Source organism: Zalophus californianus, chromosome 16 (genome assembly GCF_009762305.2).
Source record: "Zalophus californianus isolate mZalCal1 chromosome 16, mZalCal1.pri.v2, whole genome shotgun sequence".
Lineage (NCBI taxonomy): Eukaryota > Metazoa > Chordata > Mammalia > Carnivora > Otariidae > Zalophus > Zalophus californianus.
The window spans coordinates 34,668,268-34,690,947 of NC_045610.1; the positions used below are offsets into that span (position 1 = coordinate 34,668,268).

The 22,680-nt window shown below is 46.1% G+C and overlaps 1 pseudogene; it reads left to right on the forward strand.

Moving 5' to 3' along the window:
• Positions 1 to 7,110: 7,110 nt before the first annotated feature.
• LOC113908173 lies at positions 7,111 to 8,300 on the forward strand (annotated as a pseudogene).
• Positions 8,301 to 22,680: the final 14,380 nt, after the last annotated feature.

The following is a 22,680-nucleotide window of genomic DNA, read 5'->3' on the forward strand; positions in this document are numbered from 1 at the left end:
AACTGGAATGTGCGTGGAAGATTAGAGGAAAGAACTGTATTGATGTTCAATTACTGAAGGTGACATATAAGCTAATATTTCTATTCTGAGGAGATAACACATTTAGGGGAACAAACGCATGATGTGCGCAACCTAGTATCGAATGGCTCAGAAAAAATTATGCGTGTGCATGTGTGTGTGAGAGAAATAGGGAGAGAAAATGAGAATTGCCCAAATTATGAAACAAATGGGGGATGGCGCCCAAGGTGGTACAGTCAGTTGAGCATCAGACTCTTGGTTTCAGCTCAGGTCACAATCTCAGGGTCATGGGATCGAGCCCCACATCAGGCTCCATGCTCAGCATGGAGTCTGCTTGGGATTCTGTCTTCCTTCTCTCTCTGCCTCTCCCACTCATTCTCTCTCTCTCAAATTAAAACAAATAAATCCAAAAATAAAAAATGAGGTAAGATGTTAACAATAAACAATCTAGATAAAAGGGTATATTGGTGGTCTTCGTATGATTATATTTTCTTGGCGGCCTTTCTGTCAGTCTATTTCCAAATAAAATGGAGGTTTTCTGGTTTGGGTTTTTTTTCATGAGTGCTTATAGAGTCTTGTTATTTCATTTACCCCAAACTTCACAAGCAAGAGCCTTGAGATGTTCTTTTAAGATGAACCAAAGCAACAAGAGCCCAGGAAATTCCAGCATTTGTGGAATTTATTAAACATTAGAGAAAACAGCAAGAACCATGCTCTCTCTTCTGCCTCCTTTGTCAACCAAATGTCTTTATTAACCCAAACATTCAGGCACACATATGGAACAAGATGTCACCGTGTCCTTAGAGATGTTTTAATTGGCTCATTCCTCTATCCGTGCCTGGTGAGAGAGTCCAATGACTGTCTTAAATTACCTGAAAATCCTGAATTTCCTCATTCCAGCATCACTTAGAAGGTGCCCAATCAGCCCAATTTGTCTGGGACCAGGGGATTTTCTGGGATGTGAACTCTCAGTGCTAACACCGAGACAGTCCCTGACAGTCACTCTCCATTATGGTGCAGTGCTCTGGCTCCAGATGAAAATCTGGTTTCTCTCCCATCATCTACAGCAGCTCTTTTTTTTCTCTGCCCCTCGCTGATGCGGATCTGGAACTCGGCCCCTTTTCTGTGGTGATGCCTGCTGTCTGCCCCAACGTGACAACAACGCTCTCAAGTCATTCGAAAAAGTCATAAACGTGTTTGAGGATCAAAAGCAATGAGAAGCTTCTTCTCACCAGGCTGTTCAGCCCCTTTCTCCCCAAAGACTTCCTGCTTCTTAGTGTCCATATCCCCTTCCCTCTTGGATTCCTTCTGACACGCAAATCCTCTCATTTTATTAGGCAAAATGCTTACCTCTGTGACCTGTACTTCCACATGGTCTAGAACATCTTAAGTGTCTCACTAAATGGGAGGTCAACTCCAGATTTTTCCCTGTAGAGCCCAAACCCGGGACAGTGGCTTTGAATTCCTGTGTTTACTTTCTCTCCAAGGTTGCCTTCTCTCCATGATACCAAAAAATGTCCCGTATCATGAAGAAATAAAATCTATTCTGTACAGTTTGAATTTTATGTGTACTTTATCTTATTCTAATCCTCTCAAACTAGCAGTTCATGGCTGGTGTGTTGGGTAATACTACAGCATCTTAAATATTCATGTGCCTAATTTCCAAGCTCTCCTAATCTGTCACCTCATTTGGTCCCTGAGTCATCACCCACAAGACAGCATGGGTGTATGACACCCATTTAGCAGACTCAAAACTTGAAGCTTGGTTAATGACTGTGACTCACCAGAAGCAACAGAATTCTGTCTTTGACTTTAAGCCCAGAACTTCTGCCACCATTCTGCAGCCTTGTGTTAATTCCTTATAAACAAAATGTCCTTTAACAACAAAACGATTCCTCAACCTGCAGTATATCAGAGAGTTTACCTAAGAAGTTGACAGAGCAGATATGGGTAGTTGAGATGAAATTCCTTTTGACCTTGTTGAGAACTGCTGGTCTTGTGGGAGCAGACAGGTGCTACCCTACACGGGCACTGGACAGCCAGTGATTATTTTCTGCTACCCTAGAAGAGTGTTAGCGGCTTTTTAGGAGAGGCTCTGTCTCCATTTCAAAGCCCTCTGGCCTCTGCGGGCCCATCCGCCACCTCTGTTCTGTCGATCTCCTGGGCTCTCCCTTCTACCATTTTCTGTGCACTGTGATGGCTTGAGAATGTTGCACTTCCATTTATCTCCTATTAAACCCCCCTAACTGGTTCCTTTGCATGCTACTTTGTATCAGTTACCCTTTATTGTTTGGCTTTAACAGCCATTTACCCACCCCCAATCCTTTAGTATAACTGGGCCTCCAAGTTTCACCTGACATAGACAAGATCTTATTTCACCTCTACGACTTAAACAGGACTCCCCTATGCTTCTGTCTTAGCCTCTTTCTCCCTGGGCTTGTTTGGAAAACAATATAAATCGCTCTGGCACACCTCATCCCTATCTGAGTCCCTTTTTCAAGGTCCAAGTTAGTGAACACAATGACCAAACAGTGTAGCGTTCTCAGGTCAGGGCTACATTTAGTAAAATCGCTCAGAGTCAGGAGTTAGTGGTGACAGAGTTGAGTGTAGCTAAGAGATAGACAAGGATTTAAGCCAAAATGATATAACCAAATGATATAAACCAAAATGATATAACTAGATCTAAGGCAGAGCTTCTCAATCCAGCCCCAGTGACATATTGGGTTGGATAATTACCACCGTGGGAGGATGCTCTGTGCACTGGAGGGTATGTATCAGTAACTCTGTCCTCTGCCCAGTGGATGCCAGTAACACTTCCCTCCAAGTTGCAACAACCAAAAATATCTCCAGACATTGCCAGATGTCCTCTGGGGTTGAGAGAGAGGAGGCAAAATCATCCCCCTTTGAGAACCACTGTCCCAAGCCGTGAGCACAGGGTGGGAAACAGAGAGAAGAAGTCATAAGGCGAAGTATAGGCAGATGAGGAACAGAGAAGAAATCAAGTTACAAGCCTGGGTCAAGTAAGAGTAAGCATTTTTACCATCATTAGGAGAGGGATGCCATATGTTTATACCACCCAGGAGCTGCCCACAAGTTACATGGTTTAAGGGAACAGAATCATGACCTCATATTTGCCTAAGCCTAGGGTACCCTGTGATCAACCTGCAGCATGTTAGCCATGCTCATCAGGATGTGGGCTGCAAGGTGGGCAACTGCCCCACATGCTGCATTTCAGAGAAACCTAATATTGGTGGTTTAACCCAAGAGAGTTGATTGTTTTCATGTAACAGAAAGCCCAGAGGAAGATGATCCAGGGCTGGTGCACGTAGTAAAGAAAGTCAACAAGGACCCGGGATCCTTCTAGCTTCTTGTCCCACTGCACTTGACATGTAGCATCCTTTGTGGTCATAACCGAGCTGAGCTCATTTTACATTGTCTTTCCAGTCAAACGATGAGAGAAGTGTCCATCAAAACCATGATTCTTACTTTTTAAGAGATTTATTTCCTCCTTGAGATCTGAGTGAGAGCATTAGATTGCAGCATCTCCTCTCGTTTGGATCCAGATTGTTCCATTTAAGGCACGCATGCTTGATAGTTCATAACTGGGAGCTGTGGCCATTGCTCTGTTTCATCAGAGATGGAGCTTTACAATTTTTGTTTATTTTTGGTTGCGTTCCCAAACGTGGGGAAAAAGGAATTAGGATTAAAAGATGACTTTACTTTATCACCTTCATCACAAATTTCACCCGTTATTATTTTTTTATTTTGGTGAGTTAAGAAACAATGAGGAGGAAGATCACACCGAAATGAGATCTTTGCTCTTGACGGACCTCACTATTCTCATACCACATCCAGTCTCGTCAGCCGTCCTTCTCACTCTCATCCAAGACATGCCACAAGTTCATACACTTCTCTCTGCATCTGCTATGTCCTCCCTTGTTCCAAGTCTATCAGGCTTGCTCATCCGGGCAACTACAAACTGTTTCCACGGCTGCCTCTCTTCACGTCAGCAAAGCAGTCCACATTCTCCCGAACAACAAGAGTGTCAGAGGTTCCTCCATGCTTGTGGGTCTCACCAGAGTCCATTTCTTTTGGTAGTGGGAGCTGATGGTCTTGTTTACTCAGATTACCCAGGTCAAAGAGAAGTCATCTAGTATTTCTGTGATATATCCTCTCTACAGCTCGAGGCAAGCACAGGAAGCTTTGATTCTCTTCCTTGAGGGGGCTGGAAATCTCAGCATTTTGATCTGCACGGCTTTCTGACTATCTCAATTATTCATTCATTCAGTGAAGATCTGTTGATACCATCTAAGAGTCAAAGAATGTGCTAGGATGAGTGATATCCTGTTGGAAATGTTCCAGTTCACACGGGCGCCCCGGTGGATGATGACATATATTCAACCACAAGAAGAACATCAGGAAGAAAAAAGGCAATGCCGAGAATGAAAACAGGGAGATGTTGTAAGTTGGTAGGTAGCCAGGGAAGGCCCCGCTAAGGAGACGCTATCTGAATGTCAGGAGGGGTCAGCTATGTGGAGGGCAGGGGCCTGCAAAGCTGAAGCTGGGATCAAACATGGTATGTTCAAGAGACAGGAAGAAGGTCATCAGGGCTGGGGTGCAGTGGGAAGAAGAGTGGAAGACCAATTAGGACAGAAATGTGGGTAGGGTCACATCACGTAGGGCTTTGTAAGTCAGGGGAAGAAGATTATCCTGAGTTAATGGGTATCCTTGGAGGCCCCTTCTTATTTTTTTTTAAACAATGACCATGTGTTTCTATTATGGTAAAAATAATAGTAACGATAATAATAAAGCTTTCTTAAAGAAAGAGAGTTTATGGCGGTCATGGGCTACAAAGGTTGAAGGAGGGATCCTTTGTGAAGCTTTTCCCGGGACCCAGAACCTCTCCTCTTGCTGGCTGTTACTGTCTTGTGCTCTTCAGAGGGACCACGTCCAAGCCTGGAAACAGATGTTTTCCTTCTGCTCTCCACATTCTGCTTCCTGAGCGACATCCTCCACACTGGTGACAGCAGATGGCTGCTCCCATGTGACGGCAGCATTGCTGTCTATCTGTCTTCCGTAGCAATTTGTGAGCCTCAGAAGCTGGTGTTTTCAGTGCATTTGGGCTTGTTTTATGGCAAATCACCACCCACACGAGGCAAAACACCAAGATGGTACCATTAAGGACACAAGCCCGAAGCAGAATGGCTCACTTCATAATCACATACAAGTCACCTCAGTGTGAGCCACTACAAGTGACTGAGAGGGAGTGACCTTCTGTCCAGACCGGGGTTACGTGTAGAAGGAGAGAATGAGTGCAGAGCCGAAGAGCAGTATGGCAGGTCCTGGGGAAGTTTAGAATCCAGATAAGGTATAGAGAAGGAATACTAATCCAGGACAGGATTCAGGGGCCAGTGGCCAGGACAGAGGAAGGGTCCACAATCGGGAGAATGATCTAGAGCAGGGATTGGCAAGCTTTTTTCTGTAAAGGGCCAGATGGTATATATTTTAGGCTTCATGGAATGTACAGTCTTTGTTGCCACCATTCAACTCTGCAATTATAACACAAAAGCAGCCATACACAGTATAAATGAATATTTTAATTCATTCAGTATAAATGAATATGTGTGATTGTGTCCCAATAAAACTTTATTTAGGAACACTGAAACTTGAAATATCAGCCTTCTTTTCTTTTCTATTCTCTTTTTTTTTTTTTTTTTTTTGGCCATTTAAAAATGTAAAACCCCTTCTTTGCTTATGGACCATACAAAAACAGGCAGAGGACCAGATCTGATTCATGAGCAGTTTGCCAACCTCTAGGCTAGGGCAGCACCCTCCAATAGACATATAATTTCAATATAAATGTAATTCAAAAACAGGAGGCACACACATAATTTAAAATTTTCTAGTAGCCAGATTTTAAAAAGTAAAAAACACAAGTGTTTAAAGATTTACCCTAAACTCTTCAAACCTCAGTTTTCTTAACTGTAAAATCAGGCTAATAACAGTAACTTATGGCATGTTGTGAAGATTAACGACTCAAAACTATGTGACGTGCCTAGAACAGTCCATAGTACATCGTGAGTCCCCAGTAACCTTAGCTTTATTACCACCACTTCAAAAAAAGAAACAGATCAAATTCATTTTATATATTTTCTTTAACTCAGTACATTCAAAATAGCATTTCAATATGTAATCAGTATCAGAAAATAATTTAGAAGGTATTTTACATTTGGTTTTTCAAACTAAATTTTTGAAATTCCATGTGCATCTTATGCTTAAATCCCATTTCAAGGGCTCAGGAGCCACATGTGCCTACTGGCTACCTACATGACAGCACGGATCAAGAGCAAAGATGCATCCAGGTATCCCAGGTCAGAATCAGCCAATAGAGTGAGACCAAGAAGAGGTAGACTATATCACACAGAAAGGCAAAGTCTAAGGTCAGGGAAACAAGCAAATTATAGGCATCCGGGCAAGTTACCAGAGCAGACCACAATCTGGCAGAACATCTGGGAGGCAGAGATAAATTTTGGTTACAACCCCTTATTTAGGGCCTTCTGGGCCAGGCATCAAAGGAAGCGCTTCACATTCGTTCTCTCATCTAATCTTTATGAGGCCAGTATTCTCATCCTCGCGTTAGGAATGAGACTCAGAAAAAAAATGAAGTGGTTTCCTCGAAATCACACTGCTGGTGAGGGCTGGAGGTACTCCAGCTGTCCGTGTGGCTCTCACCTCCTCAACCTCTTCATTACACTGTGTCTTGCTCAGTTAAGACACTGATCAGATCACTGATCAGAATTCAGGGAAAAACACTGAGCCGTGATGTCTCCTGAATCCACCCACTCCCTGCCATCCTCACTGCCCAGCTCCAGCTCCTTCTATGTTCCCTTCCCACCTGAACTAGAGCAGCGGCCTCAACCCTGCTCTCCCTACCCACCCTACCCCGCCCCCAATGCCCCCAACTCCTTGGCTTCAATTTGCCCAGTGTTCAACTGACAAAATAATTGGCTTAAAGCCCAACTCTGGATGTATCACTTGCTGGCTTAAAACTCTCCACCGGCAGCCGCCACCTCCGTCGCAGACCGAGGCGAGATGGCGGCCACTGAGGGGGTCGGGGAGGCTGCACGGGGCAGCGAGTCCAGTCAGCAGGAGCCGCCACTGCTCCAGCCGCACCCTCCGCCGCCCCAACAGCAGCAAGAAGAAGCTATGGCGGCTGAGCCCGGAGAAGCGGTGGCGTCCCCTATGGACGACGGGTTCCTGAGCCTGGACTCACCCATCTATGTCCTGTACAGGGACAGAGCAGAATGGGCTGATATAGATCCAGTGCCGCAGAATGATGGCCCCAATCCAGTGGTCCAGATCATTTATAGTGAAAAATTTAGAGATGTTTATGATTATTTCCGGGCTGTCCTGCAGCATGATGAAAGAAGTGAACAAGCTCTTAAACTAACCAGAGATGCTATTGAGTTAAATGCAGCCAATTATACAGTGTGGCATTTTCGGAGAGTTCTCTTAAAGTCACTTCAAAAGGATCTACGTGAGGAAATGAACTACATCACTGCAATAATTGAGGAACAGCCCAAAAACTATCAAGTTTGGCACCATAGGCGAGTATTAGTGGAATGGCTAAAAGATCCATCTCAGGAGCTTGAGTTTATTGCTGATATTCTTTTTTTTTTAAGATTTTATTTATTTATTTGACAGAGAGAGGCTGACATTCTTAATCAGGATGCAAAGAATTATCATGCCTGGCAACATCGACAGTGGGTGATTCAGGAATTTAAACTTTGGGATAATGAGCTGCAGTATGTAGAACAACTTCTTAAAGAGGATGTGAGAAATAACTCTGTCTGGAATCAAAGATACTTCGTAATTTCTAACACCACTGGCTACGATGATCGTGCTATACTGGAGAGAGAAGTCCAGTACACTCTAGAAATGATCAAACTAGTACCACATAATGAAAGTGCATGGAACTATTTGAAAGAGATTTTACAGGATCGTGGTCTTTCCAAATATCCAAATCTGTTAAATCAGTTACTTGATTTACAACAAAGTCACAGTTCCCCCTACCTAATTGCCTTTCTCGTGGATACTATAAAGACATGCTAGAAAACCAACGTGACAACAAGGAGGACATTCTTAATAAAGCATTAGAGTTGTGTGAAATTCTAGCTAAAGAAGAGGACACTATAAGAAAGGAATATTGGAGATATATTGGAAGATCCCTCCAAAGCAAACACAGCACAGAGAGTGACCCACCAACAACTGTACAGCAATAACACCATCTGGAAGAACTCGATGGAATGCTTTTATTTTTTTAAGAGACTCTAATGTGGGAGTTTAAAACTTAAAGCGATCATTCCCTTTGCCTGTGGTATAAAACGTGCATTGCACAGGTATTGCTTTTTAACAAGAACTAAGCGTGATGCTCCTTGGGTGCTGCTGCTATTCAGACTAGCAATTTGATTCTTTTAAAGCAAAGTAATTTGGGGGGAGGGCGAAGAAACAGAAAGTCCCATGAAGGAACCTTTGTGGACTTAATCAACATTTACTCTAATCCCTTAGCATCAGCTCCTCCCTAAAGGGAATATGCGTCAGGATTTGCAGCATTAATGAACGCTGGTAACTTGTATGTAATGGGTATAAGGTAACTTAAATTTGGGTTCAGGAAGCAGGGAATGCAGTGTTACAATAGACCTGCTATACCACACTCACAGTAACTTGCTATCACTGTAACCAACTAATGTCAAAAGAATGGTTTTGTAATAAAATTACAGATGTATCCTAAAACTTAGAAAAACAAACAAACAAACAAACCTCCACCAGCTCCTTTCGCCTGCAGAATAAAACCCCAAGTTCAGGAAACAGGGTTCCTAGACTACCTACTTCATGCTACATCTCGCTGACTCCTCAGCATGGCATTCCAGGCCTTCCATATTCCATCCTGGCAGGCTGCCTTCATGCTCCTTGATCTCCCTTCATAGATTTCAAGCAGACGTTCTAGCATCCAATCAAATAGCATGGGTTCCCTGACCCTGCCTTTTCCCTGAACACAACCCCATGATTTTTATTTTTTTTAAAGATTTTATTTATTTATTTGAGAGAGAGAGAGAGAGAGAGAGAGAGAGCACGAGAGGGAAGAGGGTCAGAGGGAGAAGCAGACTCCCTGCTGAGCAGGGAGCCCGATGCGGGACTCGATCCCGGGACTCCAGGATCATGACCTGAGCCGAAGGCAGTCGCTTAACCAACTGAGCCACCCAGGCGCCCCAACCCCATGATTTTTATAGCAGTGTCCTAAGTCATGCTATTCCTCCAACTTCAAATGGCCTTTCCTTATACTTGTCCCTCCCACCACCTCTACTTGCACAAACCCTAACTGTCTCAATCACCTTTCTCCATGAAACTTTGGACCCCTGACCCCCTTTCTGGACTTGCCCGGCACCATGTCCCTGCCCCTCTTAGAGTTCTTATCACTTTCTAGTTTGTCTTGTAGACATATAGGTGTGCCCCTCATCCCCCTTTCTACACCGTGAGTTCCTCAAGGAAAGGTTCTGGATCTTTCTGTCCCCCATAGCATATGCTATAACGCTTCATGCTAATAAATTAGGTGCTCAGGAAGCTTGTTTAATTAAAAAAATAAATCAATGTTCACTGAATTGATCTATCATGATGCTTAAAACTTTGCCGTCCAAATTATTCCTCAAGAATGTCCAAGAAATTCTAACTGAAACAAAGCACTGTATTAGCCTAAAGATATAAAATTAAGTGATATTCAGCAAGAGCTTAGTGAACCACCATTAACCAGAAAATGGGACCATACAACTCGTTGTATTTTCCTTTTCACTTTGGCTGCTAGAAAATCCAGTTGAAAATGTGGTTCTCAAAGACAGAAATATCCTTAATTTCTAGCATCATTCCAATCCCTCTCTTCCATTTGGTGATTCTGTCTTATATAGACCAGTTTTAAGTATTGTTTCCTGAAAGCAGCCTGAAATACCTTTGAAAGTATATGGAGAAAAGGGTGGATATAAATCATAAATCAGTGCTATTGGTGGGATTTGTTTATGAGCTTAAGCAGGAGGCAGGAGCCCGTAGCACTCTGGCCCCTTAGCCCCAGGGCTCCGCGGGCCAGGGGAGGAGCCCAGAGGAAAAGTGTCAGTCCAAAGTCATGATCCAGCAAGACATGGTGGTCTCTAGCTTGAATGGCCTGCAGCTGCGGTGCAAGGGAGTCAAACCCAGAGCGGCGGACTGGCAGCAGGAGGAAAGGGACAGCAGCTCTACGCAGAGCCCAGCAATGAGCCCCGTAGGAACAGAACCCATCTGATGGTGAGAAATTACTGCGAAGAGAACCCGATTTCCAGGGGATGAGTTGGCAAGATCTGGAAGGGGATCAAAACCCCTGTTTAAAAACTAGAATTCAGAACCAGATTCTAGCCCCAGAGTATAACAATAGACATGATCCGGAAACCGCTGCAGAAATAACCATGAAGAATGAGCAATGATGCTAAGATTAGGGGAAGGTAGAGCCTCTGAATGCCAGAGGCCCCAGCCCCTGGGCATATACTGCCTGATCGTCAGTGGGCTCAGAGCCACCCACAAGCCAAAGGAGTCTTAAGTGGGTGACTCTTCCCTATTATCCTCAAGACCGAAGCCCTCACTCCCTTTTAGGAAATGTAATAAAAAGAGACATGGGATGACAATTTTCTTTCTTGACCAAGGTCCTGAGAGAACGCAAGATATGATGGGTTGGCTTTGATGAAGGGCAGTGGGGCAGGAAAGCTCCACAGAAGAAGCCAAAAACCAGAGAATTACCTGGAAAGGCAGAAAACAACATGGAGTATAGAACTTGTCAGCAAGAAGGCAGAGGACTGCCAACATGGCGGCCTTACCATTTATTTGGTCAAGAGCCTACTCTGGTAACAGTAAAGAAACCACATAACTGGGGAAAGGGAGCAACACTTCGTCTTCCTCCTCCCATGATGACCAATGCGCTTTCCCTGCACTGTTTCTCCCCATTTTACAGGTGGGAAAACAGAAGCTCAGAGAGCTATGTACTCACATCGTTCCGCTATCACATGGCAGTTAGGATTCAAATCCCAGTCCCCCGGATCTCGAGCTGGTGCTCTTCACATTTTATCCAATCAGAGGTGAAGAAAAGTCAGTGAAACTACTGACGCTCACTAAGGACAACATGGGGCCCTGGGCTGGGGTAAGGTCGGCCCTCTCTGCTCTGGAACGGGAGGTCTGGGTGGCTTCAGGAGAGAAGACAACTGTCCCTGAGGAGGGCATGTGATTTCCTGGAGGCTGCACTCACACCCCCAAGAGAGAAATTCCGGGCCCCACAGGCTCCCTCCACTGCTTCAGCTCAGGGAGCAGATGAGGTTTGCTGGTTCTTCAGGCAGGGGGCCTGGCTGCAAAACTGAAAGGTCAAGAGCGCTGTTCCCTGTCACCTGACGGCTGGGCCAGGCTGGCAGCCAAGGGCTCCAATCTGGACAATTACACCACTGAGAACACGGATCCTTCGGGCCTGCCCTGCCCGGCTTGACATTTCCTCTTCAATGGCTAAGCCTCGCTTTCTACCTCTCTTTCAGAAGCGGACTCCTCGTTCCGAGCTATATAGCTGGCATTTTTGCACATGCTGCGAGCACTGGGAAAAGCCTGGGCATAAAGCCTTTGACGTGCATTTAACACATATTTATTGTTTGCTGCCTTTCTGTCCATAAGCGACTATGCAGGCATTCTAGAGGACCAGAGTTCTCCACCCAAAGCAAAGGCAGAAATGTATATCACCAGCTATGATGCCACACCTGCTTAAGAAACCCACCAAAGCTGTGGGGGAGGGGGTAAAAAAAAAAAAAGAGCCTTAAACCATAAGGGCCTTAAACCATCACCTTGTTCAAGCTCTGGGAGCTTTTCATCTAGCAGGTTCTGGGAAGATAGCATCCCCTCCTGGCCAATAAAATCTTCTGCCTGGTACTATGGGTGCCCCTCTCTGTTCTGCTGAAAGGTATTTTCACCGCAAGCCGCTGCTAATACTTACACCAAGAGATCCTTTGCCCCAGCTGTTGACCTACCACTTCGATGTTCCCACAGAGATGGGGGAGGGAGAGCCCTCTCTTCACCAGGATTAAGACAATGGTACTCCATTCCCAAGAAGGGGGCCCCATTGGGTCTGTTCTTCACTAAGAAACCCGAGACAAATTTCCCTCTGAAGCTGGGTTGCAGGATATTTGAGCATCACTGTCGATGCTGTGCGCAAAGTCTCTGTCCTTGTTAGTAATCAGTTTGTGTCTCAAGAAACAGAAGACTCACCTGCAAGGGGAACTTCTAACTTATACCAAGAACTTCCCCCAACACTGGGTAATATAGTTTGTCCTCCTCTCTTTGTTGGTGAGACTCAGTTTTGGCTTCCCAAATTTCAGCCATCAGTCTCAAAGTACCCTTCTCTAATATCCCCGAGGTCTCCAAAATCCCCAGGGAAACAGTACTCCTGGCAACATGCTCCCTGGAGCCAAAGTTCCCACTTGAGCAGACGGATTAGGCTTCTCTCTCAAAATCACCCTGCCCTGATAGAGTCATACACACACACATACATATAGGTATAGCTGTTTATTAAGGATTACATAAAGAAAAGCCCAGAAACATTGGGTCCCAAAAGCTGTGAGAAGCAATTTCCAAGTCAAATCTCAGAATGAGGCAATATTCAAGCCAGAAGCCAGGGAGACTGACAACGAGTTGTTACGGGACGCGTTCCCACAAATGGTTCAGAAGTATGGCTGTGAATGTGAGAAGGTGCTAGAAGCACACTTTACATGCCATAGACTGTGTAACCCGAGCAGGCCCAGCCATCCAAAGGGCCAGAAGAGAGTCAAGATAGTGTGGCCAGGGAGGGACAGGCCAGCTGGTCCCCCAAGGGCCATGAGTTATGATGGTTAAGGGTTCCTAGCTCCACGCTGGGCAGAACTGAGAGACACTTCCTCTTCTCACCTGTGGTTACATTGAGCTTCGTTTCAGAACTGCCCTGGGGCCTGGGGCACTTGCGATGCATTGGCTGCCCCTGGAGTTCGCCTTGATTGATGCTAATTGAATTCTAATTGAAACCATCCAGCCAGGCCCCAAATGCACCTCAAAGAGACTTCAATATCCGGAAGCCCCACCCCAGAGAGTTTGCAAGTGTCTCTCTCACTGCACAATTCTACCCAGTACGTTATTTGCCTATTAAACCTTGATACACCTTTAGAGACCTCCATGGACTGCCCTGCTACAGACAAAAAGAGCACAGCCTCTATTTTGGGCTGCCCTACAAAGCTGGGTTTTGACCTGATAAGACTATTACAGTTCATTTAGCACCATTGCCGTGCACCATGCTAATTAGAAGTTAGGGACTCTTAAAATCACTGGATTATGCAGTGTTTCCTCCCAAGCCTTTCTGTGTCGTGGTCCAAATCCTTATGAAATTTGTATTCAATGAATAAAGGGAGGGCAGGAAAAGCATGGAGAGTCAAGGGGAATAGTTAGAGGTGAATAGGAATCTGACATTACATCGCAGGGTACACAGGCTCTTCAAATAGCCTTTGTTTATTCATTCCACAAACATTCCCTGTGCTCCTACTATGTGCAGGGGGTTAATTATCCCAGAACCTGGGGATACAGCCTCCCAAAAATACATATTTTAGTGGAAGAAGGCAACCATCAAACAAGGGAAAATGAACGAATGAAATACTTTCAGGTGCTAAGTGCAATCAAGAAAACAAAACCGAGGGGCACCTGGGTGGCTCATATGGTTAAGCGCCTGCCTTCGGCTCAGGTCATGATCCCAGGGTCCTGGGATCGAGCCCCGCATCAGGCTCTGTGCTCAGCAGGAAGCCTGCTTCTCCCTCTCCTTCTACTGCTCCCCCTGCTTGTGCTCTCTCGCTCTCTCTGTCAAATAAATAAATAAAATATTTTTAAAAAAGAAAACAACAAAGAGTAATAAGGTGAAGATAAGGTAGATTGGAAAAAGAAGGGGTTAACCAGGGTTGATGGAAAAGGTCCCTCTAAGGAGGGAACATTTGGGTTAGGAGCTGAAGGAGGGGAAAGGGATCTGTGGAAAGGCCTGAGGGAAGAGTATTCTAGAGGGGGTGTGGCAAGTATCTCTCAACAAAGGCAGGAAAGAACTCAGCATGTGAAATGGCCAGAAAGAAAGCCACTGTGGATGAATAAGGACAAAAGAGAGACAGAAAAGACTAGAGAGGTAGGCAAGAGCCAAATCCTCTAGGGTCTTGAAGGTCATGGAACAGAATGTGCGTATGTGCGTGCGTGTGTGTGAGTGTGAGATTCCAAAATGAAATGGACACTATTCAAGAGTTTTAAGCAGGAAAGTGTCATGGTCCAATGCCTACTTTGGAAAGATTATTCTGGCTGCCATATGGAAGATGGATGGGGGAGGGGAAGAGAGGAGAGGGTGGAGACAGAGGTAGAAACAGAGAAGACAGACCCATTAAGAAGTTGCCGCAAGAGGGGCGCCTGGGTGGCTCAGTCGGTTAAGTGGCCAGCTCTTGATCTGGGCTCAGGTCATGATCTCTGGGTCCTGGAATGGAGCTCTGCATCAGCTCCACGCTCAGCGGGGAGTCTGCTTCTCCCTCTCCCTCTGCCCCTCCCCCGATGTGTTCATGCGTGCGCTTTTTCTCTCTCTCTCTCAAATAAATAAATAAATATTTAAAAAATGTTTAAATAAAAAAAAGAAGAAGTTTCTGCAAGAGTCTAGCAAGAAATGGTAATGATTTCTCCTGGGTAGGAGCAATGGAAACGGAAAAACATGAACATGGCGTCCATGGGATGCAGTAATGGATTGCATTTGTGAGTGTGTGAAGAGAGAAAATAGAAAACCCCACGTTTTGTACCTGAGCAATGAGATGGATGAAGAACTCCTTCCCGAGACTGAGAGAGCTGGGTTGGGATGGAGTTGGGGCAAAGTCAACAGGAGTTGCATTTGGCTGCATTTCTCCGGTCATGACAATTGGACATCCAAGAGGAGATGCCAAGGAGGAGGCACTTAGACAGACATACCTATGCTCCTGGGAGGGTTCCGTGACAATGCCTCAGCATGCACAGCATGGAGGGAGGAGATCACTGGAGATGGGTGTAGATAGAGAGGAAGCCCACTGAGGTCAGAAGCCAGGGCATGGAGAGCCCAGTGGGGAGGGGGAGGGGAGAAAGAGGAGAAGCTGGGGTGGAGGTCACCCAGAGGCCCGCAGGAACTGGTTAGCCCCGTCAGATGCTGCTGCGAGGCCCAATAAAGTTGTCTCTGAGAAGTGACCACTGGTTTTCACCAGGTGTGGTCACTAATGACCTTGTGAAAGGGAGCATCCATGGAGAAGTAGAGATGACCACCCAAAGAGGGGCAATGAGGAGAAAGTGGGAGGTGACGAGCTGGAGACTGAGGATGGACGCTGTTTTCTTACAAAGAGAAGCAGAGAAATGGGGTGATAGTTGAAGGGAGATGTGGGGCATCAATGGAGGGAGCTGTGGGGCGTCAACAAAATGACTTTTGTTTTAAAGATGAGTGACACTGGGGCGCCTGGGTGGCTCAGTCAGTTAAGCGTCTGCCTTCAGCTCGGGTCATGATCCCGGGGTCCTGGGATTGAGTCCCGCATCGGGCTCCCTGCTCGGCGGGGAGTCTGCTTCTCCCTCTCCCCCCGCCACTCCCCCGCCCCGTTTGTGCTCTCTCTCTTTCTGAAATAAATAAAATCTTTGGGGAAAAAAAGATGAGTGACATGATATGTTTATGTGCTGGTGGATATAACCCCGTGGTGAGGGAGAAATCGATTACCTAGAGAAAAAAAGACCCGTCCTGGAGCCGAGTCCCTGGGGGGCCAAGAGAGGACAGGACCCAGGGTTCAAGTAGAAATATTAGTCTTAAACCAGGTTAAGGACACTTCCCCAGCAAAACGAACAAGTTTGTTCTGAAAGCTTAATTTGCAAAGGGAAGGTAGGGACAATAAAGATACAGGGATAGAAACAGGAAAATTTCTAAGAGCAGAAATATTAGTGAGCAATAAAACAATGACAGAGGGACAAAGAGCAGCTGGACAGTAAAAGGGCTACTTCAAGCCATAAAGACCTCAGTCACCACAGCTCAGCGGCCCCGCTGCATTCACAGAGCTCGGGGACACAGCCCTCTGCTCCAGCCAAAGTGGAAAACCAACAGCCCCCTCAAGCCCCTTTTATCCGCTAGATGCTTTATCAGTATCTTCATTAAATTCTGCTTTGATCCTCACAAGAATCCCATGGGATAAATATTAGCCCCATTTTACAGATGGCAATACCGAGGCTTGAAGAGTCTATTGCCTCCCCCAGGGTCTAGTAGCCAGGGAGTGTCAGAGCTGGTATCTGACCTCACATCTGCCTGATTCCAGATACCAGACACTGCCATGTCCCACGCTGCATTTATCGTAGGAGGGACTGGGTTGGGAGGCGCGGGAGAAGGTAAGAGGACACTTCCCAAAAATTCTTCCCAATGGAGAATGCCCTCTTCATGTTCCCTCTCCTGCCTTGCAGATCCTAAATGAAAACTTCACCCTCCAGAAAACCTTCCCTGAATTCCCTTTCCAACCCAGTTTCTCAACATATGGCCTCTGTGTCATTTGGTAAAGGGAGGATTTTTACCCTTCACCTGGCAGGACAGACACTGGGATTAAAGATGAAATATGAAAGTACTTGGCACTGAAGTGCTCATTACCACTGTATTATTATTATTATTGTTATTGTTATGACTCTGGCCTTTATTACTATTACCGTTATTAGTACGGCATCAATGGCTAAAGGCTTTCTCAGATGTGGTTTTGCTTGTCCTGCCTCCCTTCACCCTAAGACACATAGACCACAACAAAAAAGAAAAACAATGCAGATACCGCTCATTTGTACACAAGTAACCAAATCCTTGCTCTAGCCTGCAATCTTGTAAAGCTCATTCATAATGTAAAGGTACAGTGAATTCCATCCACATCACAGCTTTCCATTTCCCTAGCTCATTGCTTGGAGTCACACATTATAAATTGCCTTTTATGTTATCTCTCTATTCCAGTAAACCCTTCCCCTAATCCTTTTACCCTGCCCAGAGCTCATGCGCTGGGGCTGCCTGCAACGGCCCCCCAGCAATTGGATGGACTGCTCTTTGTAAAGCTATTGATCCCTATAAACTACTTTATTAGTGGCCACTATTACTCTGTTTCTAATCACCACTTTAATTAAAGTTTTATCATCCACATTAAAGAGGGTATATGACTTTTAATAGGCTGGATGGTTTTCCCTCAGCCATGAAGCGTTCCCATGAAATCGGCCAACAGACTCCTGGTTTCAAGGACTTTCTGAAGCTCGTCTGCCTCCAGGGAACAGGTGTGTGTGTCTATGAGTGAGAACGGGGCCATGACGCATGGGCAGAATTCCCTGCTAAGCAGCGCCCTTGTCTCCCTGGCTTGGGAACCTCCAGGTGGGGAGAGCCCAACAGAGGTCGCAATGTTAGAACCTTCCATTCCCAGCACTAGGGGACCCAGTATTGTGCCTCAGAATTCAAAAGAGAATATTGATCACGACTCCACATTTCTTATAATTTCCACTTTTGCTAAACCTTCTCCTCTTCCAGGAGTTACCTACTCATTTGAGAACCAAAAGAATAAACGGAAGCAATTGCTTCTCTCACCGAAACAAGACCCAAGCAGAGTCGTTTGTTGATGAATCTGCCCCTGCATTAAACCAAGTTCTCGGAGGGGAGGGGCGTGTCTTGGTCAGTGTTGCATCTGCAACTCCAAATGAAGTGCCTACGAACACGGTGGGTCTTCCAAGGGTCTAAAGCCAACAGGCTGACTCTGTCCAGGCGGCCAAACCTGCAACCGAGAGTAAAATAGAATCAGCACAGGTACAGCCTTGCGGGGGCTGCTTTCCTTTTTATTTCTCTAAGAGGAAGACGTGGGAGAGTTTGGGTGCGCCTGGGTGGCTCAGCTGGCTAAGCATCCGACTCTTGATCTCAGCTCAGGTCTTGATCTCAGGGTCCTGAGTTCAAGGCCCACACTGGGCTCCACGCTGGGCATCGAGCCTACTTAAAAAAAAAAAAAAAAGTGGTGGGGCGCCTGGGTGGCTCAGTCCTTAAGCGTCTGCCTTCGGTTCAGGTCATGATCCCAGGGTCCTGGGATCGAGCCCCGCATCGAGCTCCCTGCTCCGCGGGAAGCCTGCCTCTCCCTCTCCCACTCTCCCTGCTTGTGTTCCCTCTCTCGCTGTGTCTCTCTCTGTCAAATAAAGAAAGAAAATCTTTAAAAAAAAAAAAAAAGGAAGGAAGGAAATTCTGACACCTGCTACTCCATAGATGAACGTTGAACGCGTTATGCTAGGTGAAGTGGGCAGGTCACAAAAGGCAAGTACGTACAATTGTGCTTATATGAGGTTCCCAGAGGGGTCAAATTCGTAGAGACAAGAAGTAGGACAGTGGTTGCTGGGGGCGGGGGGAGGGGGTAGTGCTTAATAAGCATAGAAAGTCAGTTGGGGAAAATGAAAAAGTTCTGGACAGGAGGGTGGCGACAAGCTGTACAAACAGTGTGCATGTACTTAATGCCACAGAACGGTACATTTAAAAATGGTTAAAATGATGACTTTTATATTATAGATATAAATTTTTTAAAGGTTTTTTTTTAAAGATTTTATTTATTTATTTGATAGAGAAAGGGAACACAAGCAGAGGGGAGCAGCAGGCAGAGGGAGAAGCAGGCTCCCCACCGAGCAGGGAGCCCAATGTGGGGCTCCACCCCAGGACCCCGGGATCATGACCTGAGCCGAAGGCAGACGCTTCACCAACTGAGCCACCCAGGCGTCCCTAGATATAACATTTTTAAGGTGGAAGAGTATTCCTTGCACTTTGGGGGCGGGGTGATACCATATTGCTGCAGACAGATGGATCTCTTCAGAGTCTCCTCCTAGGGTACCAGGGGGCCTCATCACACCACAGTACACGCCACAAGTCACGTTCATCCTTTCACTCGATGGACATGGAGTGCCTGTGAGGTGTCAGGAACTACAATTAAAAAGGTAGACGACACATCGTGTGAGGGGTGTGCTTCAAGGAGGCCACCCTCCCAAAGCTGCCAACCCCCCCCCCCACCTATTGAGTACCCTTCAGTTCTTAGCACACCGAGTTGCCCTGGCTCCCACAAGAGAGGGGAAATGCCCCTTGCCCGAAGCTCTGTCACACCTTGTCACTGGGCGTAAAGCCTCTCTAGTCTCCAAATCCCATGAGATCCTAGTAAAAACAGTCCTTTCACCTTGAACTGACCACTCTTCTCATTACAGAAGGCTCAGAATGGGTCCAGGGAGCCATGCTGGGGTCAAACACCATCTATCTACCACAAGGGGCTGGGACCGGCCTTGGGTGCAAATTTTAAGGGGGCACCAAAGCACTCGGGAATCGAGATAAATAATATTTTAATGCAATATGTTAAACAACCAAATTGCATGCAAAAAAATGTCAAGATGAACAAAATACCAACACTTTAAATGAAGACAAGTTCAGTAACAGTGCCTTGCCAAGCTACATTAAAGCCTAAGGTAAAGCACAAATCAGGAATGCTGATCCCGTCTTCATGTAAAATTGTGATATTTTGATATTTTGATTTTTTTTGCATTGATTTTGATGTTTTAAAATTTTGCATTAGGGGGTGCCTGGGTGGCTCAGTCGGTTAAGTGTTTGCCTTCGGCTGAGGTCACAATCCCGGGGTCCTAGGATTGAGCCCCACTTTGGGCTCTCTGCTCAGCAGGGAGTCTGCTTCTCCCTCTCCCTCTGCCTGCTGCTCCCCCTGCTTGTGCTCTCTCTCTCTCTGTCAAATAAATAAAATCTTTAAAAAAATAAAAAAACATTGCATTAGAATGTTATTTATCTTGATTCTTGGGTTTTTTGGCACCTGAGCTGAATGCCTCCTTCACCAAGCCATAGTCGAGTCCTGCTTCTCTGTGTCATTCTGTCTCCCCCGGCAGCCAGCACCCAAAGCTTCCTCCTCTCCGACCTGCAGCAGCTCCTGCCAGCAGATACTTGGGGGTCCACCTGCTCGTCGCCGAGAGTGTGGCCTGAGCCCGTCGGGGCTCGCCGCTTTGGGAGTAGGGAGTGAAGGCACCTCTCCCATCAGCATGCAAGCCCATGAGGACAGATCTGCAGCATCTGTATCCCTAGCACCTCGCACAGCACCTAGCACAGGGAAGGATCTCAAGTCCCCTAAGAGCTCCTGGGGGACGTACAAACAAGAACTTTCACTTACACATTCCCTCTGCCATTTGCCTCATAGCAAGTTTTATGACAACTTTATAGTTCTCTTTCTTCCTTCCTTTCTTTCTTTCTTTCTTTGCTTTGCTTTCTTCTTTATTTCAAATTGGCCTTCTTCGCCAAGATGTCCATCGACAGATGAATGGATAAAGAAGAGGTGGTGTATATCTACAATGGAATATTATGCAGCCATCAAAAGGAATGAGATCTTGCCATTTGCAACAACATGGATGGAACTGGAGGGTGTTATGCTGAGCGAAATAAGTCAATCAGAGAAAGACATGTATCATATGACCTCACTGATATGAGGAATTCTTAATCTCAGGAAACAAACTGAGGGTTGCTGGAGTGGTGGGGGGTGGGAGGGATGGGGTGGCTGGGTGGTAGGCATCGGGGAGGGTATGTGCTATGGTGAGCGCTGTGAATTGTGCAAGACTGTTGAATCACAGACCTGTACCTCTGAAACAAATAATGCAATATATGTTAAGGAAAAAAAAGAAGAAGAAGATAGCAGGAGGGGAAGAATGAAGGGGGGGAAATCGGAGGGGGAGACGAACCATGAGAGACGATGGACTCTGAAAAACAAACAGGGTTCTAGAGGGGAGGGGGGTGGGAGGATGGGTTAGCCTGGTGATGGGTATTCAAGAGGGCACATTCTGCATGGAGCACTGGGTGTTATGCACAAACAATGAATCATGGAACACTACATCAAAAACTAATGATGTAATGCATGGTGATTAACATAACAATAAAAATTTTAAAAAACGAAACAAAACAAAATCAAATCGGCCTTCTTCAAGAGGCTAAGCTTCTTTTTAATCAAATGAATTTCCCCTGCAACCCATTCCTCTCATCTTCTCCACGGTGCGGTCACGGACTCCCGCCTGTAATTGCCGCATCCTGGGCTTTGCGGTCCAAGCCTGCACTACGGAGTTCAGCCCCTGCGGGGGATTTTCAGCGCCTCCCTGAGCTCAAACCGACCCCCACCCCCACCCGCCAAGACATCTCATGGGTACTTCACCGTTCACAATTTTATTTCTTTAATTGGATTTTAATTTGTCTCACTAAGCCCAGATTTACTTGAAAATTCCTATCCCATGTTGAAATTGCAAACTGAAATCACACACACACACACACACACACACACACACACACACACACACACACACACACCACCCACAGAAGGAAGAAGAAATAGGATACAGGCCAGGAAAATTACAAAGGGCAGAAACAGGACCAAGAGAAAAAGAAGGAGGGTCAAAGATGACCCCTAGCTCAATTCTGGGATATTTTTGCACTAGGAAAATGTTAATAACCAAGGGGGCCTCTGGGTTTGCCTTGGCTGGTCCAGCTGCAATCATCAAACCACACTCCCCCTGAACATCGCCATGATGAGAAAATGCCTTCCCCTCACAAAATAGCCTTGATCACCAGAAGCTACCACCTCTGTGCTTGGAAATGGACATCTGCTAGGACCAGCTTTCTCAAAAAGGAAGCACAGGGGCACACACCCCCTCCTAGCAATGTGGGGTCCACGTCGTGTATCACGGGTTGGGTTTTCCAGAAGGAGATGCTGAGATGCAATCAAGGTGAAAGTTGTTTATTAGGGATCAACACCTGCAAAAGGCAGGGAGGGGGACACAGGATCAGGCAGAGAAAAAAGTCAAACTGCAATGCAGGTGGGGATCAAGGACTTCCTGTGGCCGTGTCCATGTTCCATGCCTTCATATCCCCTTATATCCCCACCTCTCTCCAACACCAGATATATTGAGTGAGAGGGCCCTTCTGCAGTGGCAGACCCTGAAGTTGCTGATGGTTAGAGGCAAATCCTTCCTTGAGGAGGGATCTGGGGGTCGGGTGCATCTCTTGTCTACCACACAGTGGAATTAGACATCAGTCTTAACAGTCGGTGGGTTGTTTGGTAAGGTTCAGGGTCAAATGGAAGTAAATCCTGCAACATGCCTTCCTTTTAAAGAGTCCATTCTAGGGTCAGAGACTATGGAAAATCAGGAGATGAACTTCAGAGAGTAGACATGAGCAGAAGGAGGGATTGGGGACTTCCAGTTAGAGAAAGCCAACTCCTTGAGCAAGACTGAACAGATGTCTTGTCTAGACAGATCTGTCAGACACTCATCATCTATACCTCAGAAAATTAGGTTCTCAGGATTTCTGCTGTTCTGCTCAGTTCATGATTCCCCTGACCGGTGGTTGGGTCAAGTGCAGGCCCAAAACATGTTTCAGGATGTCCTCAAGATAAGCAGTAGGATCCCAGTGCCCAAAGGTCATGCTGTTTCCTGTGTATCAGCTATTGGAAGGCCAAGGATGTGCTCCAAATGGCGTCACTGGGTATTAGGTCACATTGTCTTCAGGGCTGTCTT